General features: G+C 39.2%; 1 pseudogene; it reads left to right on the top strand.

The window, feature by feature from the left end:
• The first annotated feature begins 2987 nt into the window (after positions 1–2987).
• On the top strand, positions 2988–7616 carry LOC122342250 (annotated as a pseudogene).
• Positions 7617–10948: the final 3332 nt, after the last annotated feature.

Genomic DNA, 10948 nt, shown 5'->3' with positions numbered 1-10948 from the left:
TACCTACTAATTATCGTATATCTCCATCCTTTCACGTATCCTCCTCAAACCGGTCCACCCGGGAGCTGACCCTGGCCCTGAAGCCCCAGAACCACCGCCGCCACTTGAGATTGACGGAACCCCGCATATCAAGTGAGTGGACTACTGGACTCGCGGAGACTGGGGGGTCGGCTCCAGTACTTGGTGGACTGGGAGGGTTATGGACCAGAGGAGAGATCCTGGGTAGCCGCTCAGGACATTTTGGACCCATCCCTTATAGAGGAGTTCCACAGAGCCAGACCCGATCGTCCAGCACCTCGCCTAGGGGAAGACCACGTAACCCACAACGAGATCCATCCCAGGATCAACCATGGCCACGAGAACAACCACGAAACCAATCACGAGATACTGCCCAGGACCAACCACGACCACGTGGACGCCCACGAAATCAATCACAAGATTCTGCCCAGGACCAACCACGCCCACGAGGACGCCCACAAGGACGTCCACGAAAAAGCTCCAGGAGTCGCCTCCTAGTGTGGGGTTCTGTAACATCCAGCCAGCAGAGGGAGCCCTCTCCTGATTACTGACTCGAGCCGCTCCTCTATCACCACTTCCTGTTTGGTGCTATTTAGCTCTACGCGAAGTATTGCCAGCCTGTCTGCCTTACCGAGCGTTTACCCATTGTGCTACTGACTATCATTGTGTATGACCATTGCTTGCTTTATCGACTCACGGCTTCACGGATCTTCCTTATTTGTTACGATAACCGATCTCTATTGAACTTTGTTATTGACCTTTGCCTTCCTTCGACTTTGCCCACGGATATCCCTTTGTGTATGTTTGCCTTCCGACTGAAATTACTGTTGCCAACCCTTGCTTGTCTTTGACCATTCTCATCTGTGTGTGTGTTTCTAATAAACATCTGCAAATGGAATCGCAGTCGGCTTCCGCCTTCCACTCGGTAGCAGCCAATCAGTATCTACTAACGTGGACGCAACCAATCACCTAACAATTACTTCAAAAATGGCGGCGATTTTTCTAGAGATAAGTTTGGAAATTAGTGATCAAAGTAATTGTGGCGTCGTAAGTTTGATTTTAGTTGTTATCGATAGTGTAACTTTGCCTACTTTAGTTCAATGGTTCAATTATAGAAGTTACACACGCAACACTATCCATAATCGTTTTGTGTGTTGAACTTTTCAGAAGACTGTCCGATATCCGTTAACCTACTGTAACAATTGACCAAACAGTTTCGTTACTTAACTACTTCTTTCTATACATTCTCCCTTCTTTCCCTTATTTCTGTCTTCACCTTGTGTGTACCTGGATATCGGTTATTACAAGAAAATGAAGCATTACATTTCCAAAAAGTGAATTTGTTCAGAACATGCAAAACCATATCCACGCGTAAATGCTATTCAACTTCTGAAATGGTATCATTTCGGTATCAAATTGGAGAATAGAGTGTCAGTAATGTATAACGACGAGATTAAACGCTCGATTCTCAGGCATTTTCAGATCCCGAACACTTTCAGACGAAGCATGCCATATATTTTGAGGATAATGCCACAGGTGAACATTGTACAAACCACACATGCATTTCACATGTTTAATCTTTATCTCTTGTCTTTCTAGAAAAACTTGCACTGATGTAACTTAAAATGCATTACTTCCATTGTTTGGTCTTAAAACGCTCACAGGTGATGTTTTTCGCCAAGACACTATTCTAGAAACTGTAACTGTTAATGTCAAAGACCTAGTCCTGGTTTAATCTAATCCATAGGATGAACTACCTGTTTTAAGGGAGGCTGGGCCATGATGTTTGGAAATTGCAGTCATTTTTGTCAAATGTCAATTGTACGTATCGTCAGAAAGTCAAATGTACGAAATACGTAACCCAGCGAAATGACTTTAAATAAAGTTCATTGAGACGCTCTCTCTTTTGTCTTCTAGGCAGGTCTTTGTGTGTGTAGCTTTTATAATAAATATACAACATAAGTGCATCTCATAAATAAACCTTTTTAAAAAAATATGAATTATATAAAATCAAATTAAAAACTAATTTAAATATGCATTGAAAACTATTCTACATTTATATAATTATCTGTCTTGCCGCCGCCTTCCATTTCCGTTTTTTAGCGACAGTCGACATCTGGTTTTAGTGTCAGCCACTTCCTGCTGACGGCTGCCGATTTTTTTTTCGAAACTGGCAGTAATTTGTAAATGGTCTGCAGCAACTATACAGCAAAAATCACTTAAAGAGGAACTTCATCAGAATGTGTGAGATTTTCAGTCTAAACTGTGTTCAGAGCTGGTCGCAGTGCGGTGAAACCTACATAGTTCTCACGTGCTGTATTCACACGCTAACACACCTCAACAACAACGAGAACAACACACCAAAAATACAGCCATTAGTAACGGGAAGAGAAAAAAGTTTTAGTTACACAACAATTGAGGCAATGATTCAAGCTCATTCTTTGAAATGTAGATGTTGATGTAGATGTGTCTACTGTGATAGCACACGTACGCGTCTGCAAGATGTCTGTTAAAGATCTCTTGATCTGGAAAGCATCTGCTGGCTACAAACATCTAGCAGACGTCAGTTGTGCATGCATTCGAAAGCATAACATCTCAAAGACATCTAATCGACGTCTATTAGACATCTAAAAGGAGACGCTCAATAGACGTATTGCAGATGAGCAAACTACCTAAATAATACGTCTTGCTGATGTCACATAGACGTCTCCTAGATGTACGTACGCTATCTAAAGGCAGCATTTGGCTGACTGAAAACCTCGCAATGAAGCAAACAAATAGCTCTTCAAAGTCTCAATTCTACAATTAAATTCAAACTACAATAAGTGTTAACCGCCTCAGATTAACTGATGAGCAGAAAAGTAATTCATCGGTATAGTGTGGGCGATCTTAAATAGGATCTTAAAGTCTGGAGGAGGAGCTGGCGACGTTTAAAGGAAGAGATGCAATTATTTGGACAGTAAGAGAAAATGGCTGATAAGAGTCAGATGTGTCTGCTGGGACTCGTTCTCTCTGCACTTCTCACAGGTGAAGAAATCTCTTTATTATCTTTACCATAAAAGATGCACGATTTGAACAACGGTCTATTTAAACAATTTAGTTTGATTTCTGAAGCTTAACTCGGCACAATGAAATTTTGATGAAATTCAAGTGATGTAAATACCGTTTTATTATTTATTGCTTGTTTAGAATTGTACATTTGAAACTCTCTAAAGTCTCCTAAACTATGAAGTATACCAGAAAGCAGATTATATGACATGCAAAAAAAAAAAAAGTTTAGTACTTCTTAAGATGAACTTAAGATCATCTAAGTGTACTCAACTCTGCACCATGAACATGAACTAAAATGCACTTTTAACATACTTTGTTTTTAAAAACGTAATTAGTTACCACTTGAGTGCACTATTGTATGAAAGACAGTTTCAAGTGTGCTACAAATACATCAGTGCATCTGTTCTGTAATATAATGTGGTCCCAGTAAATTTTATATATATTTATAGATATATATATGGTTCTCACTCGATCTGCATTCATAAGGATTTTTGAAAATAAAAATCATCATAAATTACTCATCTTTGCAAGCACAGGGTGTTTTTTTTTTTTCATTTAATCAATTTTTTGTTAACCCTGATTTCTTCGTTTCTTTCTGCAACTACCCTGAACTGAAAACATGAGACAAAAAGATTGTATTTACAGATTATTCATCAAGAAAATGTCTGAAATCTATCCAGCTATCTATCTATCACATAGCAACCTCCCAGAATACCCTAGCAAGCACCCTGAGTACCCTAGAAACACATGGCAACACCCTAGCAACCACCCCGGTCTATCACATAGCGACTATTTATCCGTCTATTGTTTATTCTACTTTCAAACTTCTTCACATCAACACATTCAAACTACAAGCATTTTAAACCACTGCTTTCTCAAGACAACTTTTGCCGAATGTTTATTCAAGCTTTAATAATTATTATCATCATTTAGGTACCGTGGAGCGCGTGATACTCATGTGTTCTGCAGTTCTGGTGAAAATGTCAGTCTGCCCTGTAATAATGCTCTTTTTGGCTGTACATCAACTGCATGGATGTATAGCAAACAATCAGGGACAGTTGAACTGATTTATGGAGGAAAAAGAAGAAAGACATAGAGAGATCTGAGAGACTGAGTCTGGGCTCTGACTGCTCTCTGAACATCACTAAAGTCACGAAAGAAGATCATGGATCTTACATCTGCCGGCAATTTGTGACTGGAAAACAAGGAAAGAATGAACAACAAGGAAATGATTCACGCGTTTATCTGCATTTTCTTCATGGTGAGTGTTTCTTTAAGTTGTATGATTAAATCCTTTCTCTTTACGCTTAATCTCACACGTTCAGTGTCAATGATTTCTGTTTTATTTTGTCTTTCAGTCACTTCATCCTCCTCTCAGATCAGTCCAGGCAGCTCTGTGACTCTCTCCTGTCAGTTGTATTGTGATCTAATCTCTTGTGATTCTTTGGTCCGTGATGAAGTTCAGCTGATCTGGGTGAATCAGTTTGGTGTGAATCTACAGACAGACTCCAGATATCAGATCTCATTCTCCTCAGAACACTGTAACATCTCTCTGACTACAAAACTCCAGAATGAAGATCTCAACAGAGAGTGGAGATGTGAGGTTACTCAGAGAAATCAACCGAAGACCTCGGTCACGTATACTGTCAAGTATTCAGGTAAAAAGAAAACCAAACCCAATGGATTTCACAAACACAACATGAGGATTAATAATGTAGTTAATTGAGGACTAACTAAAGAGATACATGCTGCAGCTTTTTACTCTTAAAAAATTAGGCATAAACAACTTAATGTTGTACAGAAATAACTCTCATCCCGTGATAATTCAACGCAAACTATATTTCATGTGAGTTTATCAAGGATGATAAAATGAATGTTTAACAGTGTGTCGATGATAAACGCTCATCTTCTTGCAGCTGCAGTCGATTCAACAAAACCGCTCCCAGTCAAGAATAAACCAAGACAAACTACACGACCAGGTGCACCATCACTGACTCACAACATCAGTGTCTGGTTTATACACGAGTCACGACCATAGTACACCCTTTAGTCCAGGGATGTCAAACTCAGTTGTACAAGGGGCCAAAATTCAAAACACACTTTAGGTCGCGGGCCAAACAGGATAAACATTTATTTAACACACTAAAACTAAATGTTATTATGCTGAAACAAACGTAAACCTTAAATTACTTCTATTTAATTTTTTGCTCTTCATAAAAACATCTTGTTAAATATAACATTCAAATTCCTTTGCTCCTATGTCAATGTATATATATAAAAAAATAAACTTAAATATCCCAAAAGATTTTGCTCTCCTTAAAAATATCTCCTGTCGAAATTATACAAGTTAGAAATATGAACATGCTACAAAACCTGGAAATGTACATAAAATGTGTGCTTTTCAGCAATACCAATTCAAATCATTCCGTTTTCTTTGCTCTTATGACTCTGATCTGATAGCTATATGCTCTGACCGCAGCCGGATACCTGGCATCTTTTTTTGGCAACAAGTTTGGTGTAAAGTCCTGTGTTGTGGAGATTCTCAGGATGGACAGCAGGTGCTCATCAGTGAGACGACTTCTGTGTGCTGTTTTGTTCACCTTCATCACTGAGAAGAGCTTCACACAGATATGTGCTCCCAAACGTGCACAAGCTTCGAGCCGCATGAAGACGGAGCTGAGGCATTGATGTAGGGATGGAGTGAATGAACAGTGTCGTATTTTGCCTTCAGTGTCCCATTACACTGCAGCTCAATCAGTTCCATCTGAATCTGCGCAGGTGCAGTTTCAACATCGACGGCAAATGGTTGCGAAGCAACTCAAAACTCTTTTTTTGTGCTTCAAAGTCACTAAAACGCTGTGCGAACTCAGCGCGTAGTGTGCTCGTTCGTTTTGGGGAACACATTTGTGCTGACTTGGTTCAACATTACTTGCTCTGAATCCAGGTCTTTCAGGTTATCCTTGTGTTTTGTCTCAAAGTGCCATCTTATATTGAATTAGCTCCACAAATGAGACACACGGGTTTACCCGTCCCATCGGTTATTAAAGGCTCTGTTTTCAGAATCAACTTTTCTCTTCGGCATCGTGAGGGGTATCTTCGCTAACGGCTATCTTCGTAATATCTTGTAATAGCTAGACTTAATTGACGCGAGAAGTAAGCGGCAAGGCAGCTGAAGCGTTGCATTATGGGATCTGTAGTTCTGTGCAGTATTGCGTTAACAGCGCTTCATATCGATGGGCCATGAATAACGATAATGTAAAATGATCTTGCGGGCCAGATATGATTGCAAGGCGGGCCGGATGTGGCCCGCGGGCCGTGAGTTTGACACATGTGCTTTAGTCGTTTCAAAATGATTACACAATAAAGCTTTTTACAGAATATAATATAAATCATTCACTTTTTCCTCAAGATTGTACTCCAGATTGTGTTGATTATAAACGTTCATCTTCTGCAGCTGCAGTCGATTCAACAAAACCGATTCCAGTCAGCAGCTCCGAGAAGAAACCAAGACAAACTAAACCAGCAGCTCAAGGTACGTGATCCCTGACACTTACTCAGCATCTCAAGTCTCTTTTTTTTTAAAAATAATCTTCATGACTATGGTTTTTGCATCTCAATGTACAACATACCAGTGGATCCACTGAGATGGCTTCAGCTATGCATGGCTTGTTCACATCTCAGCACGTTTGAACTGATCTAATGTGATCCACAGATGCAGCTGATAGCGCGTGTAAGACGTGATACGTTATTCAGAGGTACGAAATGGCTTTGCTTGCACCCGAAACCATCACTGAATTTTTCAAGGGTTTGATATGGTCCGTTGCTCCATACTCTAGCTATTTTTCTCGCATCTTTCCTGCAGTCATTGTGATTATTGTTGAGATCGCAGTGTTCGTTGCTCCTACTGTCGTTCTTCTTCAGATCAGCTGTGTTAAAAGAGCTGGTGAGTTCTGAACGTCACCGAATCTCTTTATTTACACGTTAAAAAGGTCATTAATACTATTGTATTTCTTTTGCAGGCAGGAAGATCTCTCGCCACCCAGAGGAAATAGAGATGCCTACAGTATTACAATAACATACTCTCATAATACTACTTATTTTCATATTTGTAGATATACGCATACAGCTTTCGGTGTTATTTTTACAGCGCTTTTTATTTTACAGAATGCTTTAAATATTAAATAAACCGATACATGTGCGATTATTTACGCAAAAATGTATTTTTATATTTAAAATAAATTAAATTTAAGTGTTTTATTGATCCAGTTTTTTATTCACAATATATGCTGCAGATATTTACAAATGCTTTGTTTCCTCTTAACCCTAAATAGGAAAATACTGAAATAATTGTATTCCGCATCAACATACTTCAGCATGATTTCTTGTTAAAGCTACGGTTCAAAGGTTTTGCTTCTGTCGCCATCTATGTTTAAAAACCTGGTATTGCAGTTTCTTGCTGAATTATATTTCATATGTGGGATATAAAAAAAGCGCTCCCTTCAAACTGGTTTTCTTTAAAATATAAATTCTGAAGCAATCCTTCTGACTTTTTTTAAATATTACTGATTATTTATATTTTTATATCATTTTTGTTATATTTTATTTAGTTTTTATGTTATTTTATATTAATATTATTTTATAATGATATTTTTATTATTTAAAAATTTAATAATTTTATTTTTTAAATGTTGAATGTTTTGCATACAACTAAATATTAAGTAACATGTTAGTCTTAAGATAAAACATAGAAAATAAGTGTGGACTAAAGATGTTTAAGTTGTTTTTAGATCACAAATGTATTTGCTTGTCAATTTAAAAGGAATTGTATATAAATAAATATCAAGTACAGTGTGTCTCATATTTGCATTATTGAATATCCTAAACTGTAGGGTGTTTATTTATTTTCATTGTTAAAGTGTTGAAAGATTTTTCAAGAAGTTCCATTCTATGCTTAAAACTGCCATTATTACAGTCTCCATAAAAATAATATACCTTTTATTATACCTTTATTATTATAGTATACCTTTTATGAAAAAAAAAATGTTTCTAGCATGGGATTAAGTTAATAAATGAAGGTTATGGCAACATTATGTCATATTTAACATGTTTTTACTTGATATCATATAAATATTTTCCTCTGTGGTCTCTCCATCATCAGGCTCCTAGAATCGTCTCTGACCTTCCTCCACTGGACTGAGGTAAAGACTCTCTGTCCAAACTTCTAAAAAGTAGACATAAGATAATAAAGTTCAAACCACTACAAATAATGCATTTTAGGTTTTAAACTTTGAAAGACTTAGTATGAATGAAATATTCAGATTAATCTTTTCGATTGACTCAGAAAACTGAAGAAGTCAAAAGCTGAACATCTGATTGTCCAAGGCATGAATTATTTGAAATTGACGACAAACAATGATTGATAAATAATGAAACAATACCGTTTTACTATGTCACGCCCTCGAAGGGTAAGAGAAAAACACCTGTTCCTCCATGTCCTCTCACTCTCTACCTAATTTTTCATTAAAATTGTGGAATCCTTACTTATTGACATTGTATCACCACAATTCTGGGTGGATTTGCCTTAGAATCGTGGTGTGAGCTTATACTCGGAGTGAAACTTAGTGCACCTTCACTACCTCCAAACCCTTCATCACTTTTAAAGAATTTTTCAAAATATAAACTATAAATATTAGGCTCAATAATAGGAGATGGAGATTGTGAAAGAGGGTCGTATTGAGCTTGTGAGGAACATCTTTGTGAATTTTATTATCTTTCATTCCTAAGGCGTGACATGGACCAAAGCCAGTCATAAAGTTGAATGTTGTATTAGGACAAAACATTTGAAAATCTGAAATGTAAAAATCTCAATATTGAGAAAGTTTTCCAATCAGTTCTTAGTAATGCTGTATTATCTAAAACTATGTTTTAAATATATTTACAACAGGAAATATACTAAATATTCATGATGATCTTTACTTAACATTCAAATGACGGCAAAATTATTGAGACGATTTTGGCTAGTGCTATAAATATACGCCAGCTTAATTTACAAGACTTAAGTCCAGGGTCACATACTTTTGATCGCATGAATCTCCATACCCCTTTATACAGCGCGCCTGTGCTTAACAAATGAACTTCTTGCGATAAAGTTAAAGATAAAGACAACTTAAGACCTACGCACGTGTTATGCTCTCTTCGCTGTCCGGCTGACGCATATTGCGATCCGCTTTCTTGCCCAGCTGGTAAAACCACCTGTGCTCCCAGATGCTGTAGCATCGGCCTGTCAGCTGGATTGCGGGTCAAACACTGGTAAATCAGGCCACGGCATTCTGCAAAGTTTTCAGAGGAGAGTGCAGGTTAGTCATACTTTCTAAATGTACCAAATTAATAATCGGCTCCTACACATGTTACTTGCCAAGCACCAAGAGTAAAGAGGTCTCTGTTCAGTTTACCTGAGGGATAAAAGTCTGTTTCACGGGGAGTGTAGTTACGCAGTATTTGTCTTTGCTTAAAGGGCAGATATCCATGCAGGATTCGAAGAGAATCATGCCCACGCCCAGACATACGGGCCGGGCGTGGAACGTGGAATCCTTCATGACCTCGGTGGGTGTACAGCCAGCCCTGCAAGAGAAACGCTAGCATCAAATCATTATGCTATCAAAAGGCAACACCGATCAATGTAACACAAAACATACCTTGATATTGACTGCTGAGATTGCCCCGCGGTGGATCAGTTGAGCGCAGCCAAAGTCAACCAGTTTGAGCTCAGCAGGAGTCACCAGGATGTTCCCCGTGTGGATGTCGCCGCGAAGACCTCTTCCGGCTCGACGAGCGTTTCAAAGCTTGACAACTGGACCGACAACCCAGCATGCCCTGCTCATTGATGGGCCCGCAGCACTCAATGTACCTGGTCCATAAAAGGCAAGGTTTAGGGAACTCCGCGAATGAGCACGGCTCGCCTTTTCTCAGTCCATTCAAGATAATTTGATGACGTTAGCATAATGGAGGTTTTCCAACCTGAGCAACATTGCCACTTGCAAGCACGGGTTTGGAATGACCAGTCCAGAGAGAGAGCAAGAGAGCAGTGGTTCACTACTTGACGTGATGAACATCATTCTGCTTAGATTTGCACTTAAATCTCTGTTGTCTATTTCATTTCTGCTTTATGTTAGCTACAGGTATTTGCTATACAGTCACTCAATCCTTAGGATTTGCATAACTACAAGATGAAGATAATGGTCAGTCTGACGCTATGGATGTACTTCACGGCAACCTGTGAATGGCAAAAATTAAGCAATTTCTCCAAACACACCAAAGGATCTCGACAGTGGACACACATCTCACATCTGAAGCAAAATGATGATACAAGCCAATAAAATTCAGCCAACACATGTTTTGTCACCAACAGGTAGGTTACCTGCCACACCTGCCATGCAACTTCCTGTCCTAGAAGACTTCCCAATAAAGATAGGTGCTTCTACCTGAAAACAGATAGGAAGAAGTTACAGTACCAGATTTACAGTCTGAATTTGGATTTAAAGCAGAGAAATATAGGTAATAATGATTCACCGGATTGCAGATTGATTCCCAAATCAAGAATCCGGCCCATGCGTAACGCTATCATTGGAGGGCTGGAGTGGCTGGAGTGGCTGGATTGGCTGGAGGAGGGCTGGATTGGCTGGATTGGCTGGAGTGGCTGGATTGGCTGGAGCGCTGGATTGTTGGAGGGCTGGCCTGGCTGGAGTGGCTGGAGTGGCTGGATTTGCACTGGCCTCTTGCACAGGTGGGGGGTAACGAGAGCTCATAGCCCTGGTCAGAACTGGGGTCTGACAGCTTGGCTCAAACCTGCAAGAAAGGGGACAACTATGTCCTCATCACT

This window comes from Puntigrus tetrazona, chromosome 4 (genome assembly GCF_018831695.1).
Source record: "Puntigrus tetrazona isolate hp1 chromosome 4, ASM1883169v1, whole genome shotgun sequence".
In the NCBI taxonomy this organism is placed as follows: Eukaryota; Metazoa; Chordata; class Actinopteri; order Cypriniformes; family Cyprinidae; genus Puntigrus; species Puntigrus tetrazona.
The sequence above is the reverse complement of the archived record's forward strand: the minus strand, read 5'-3'. Positions and strand labels throughout refer to the sequence as shown.